This window comes from Austrofundulus limnaeus, unplaced genomic scaffold (assembly GCF_001266775.1).
Source record: "Austrofundulus limnaeus strain Quisiro unplaced genomic scaffold, Austrofundulus_limnaeus-1.0 Scaffold19, whole genome shotgun sequence".
Taxonomy (NCBI): Eukaryota; Metazoa; Chordata; class Actinopteri; order Cyprinodontiformes; family Rivulidae; genus Austrofundulus; species Austrofundulus limnaeus.
The window spans coordinates 1738862-1739491 of record NW_013952421.1 but is presented as its reverse complement, the minus strand read 5'-3'; positions in this window follow the sequence as shown (position 1 = coordinate 1739491).

Below are 630 nucleotides of genomic sequence, written 5' to 3'. Positions count from 1 at the left end.
CAAAAGCCTGAATTTTGCCTGAAACTCTCAGACTGAAGAAGTCTCTTGGAGGAGAGACGAAACGTTTCATTAGAGAAGAACCCGTCCAGAGGACCTATACAATTTTTTTCTTTTTGATTTTTTACCTGGATTACTGAGACGCATCAGGACATGTTCAAGTTTAATTTCATGTTTTTATTTGTGATATTTTGTTGTTTTGACCAGAATATGCTTCTGAACAGCTGAGCAGATGTTGGGCATCAAATAATTGGATTTATTTGTGTGTCAGTCATGCATCAACAAACAATATGTGATCAGAATGACTCTGACAGATAAGTGTGATGCATCAGTGCTCAAGGAGAACTACAGAGAATCACAAAGCCAGTCACCAACTCAGTGACAGGTCAAAACCTGAGTCACAGAGTCAGAGACACAAAGTCACATCCAGTCACAGAACGTTGAGCTCCTCTGTCGCCCTTCTGCACCATGCTCAGGAATGTCAAATATAAAACTGACGTCAAACTAAGTTCATAAATCAATTTTTGCCTGAACACATGAATTGTTTCAAGATGATAGGTCTGTTTAGGTCTTGGCCTCACTCAGACTAGCTATTAGCTCAAACTGATCAAGATTAAACTCTTTTTTTAACCY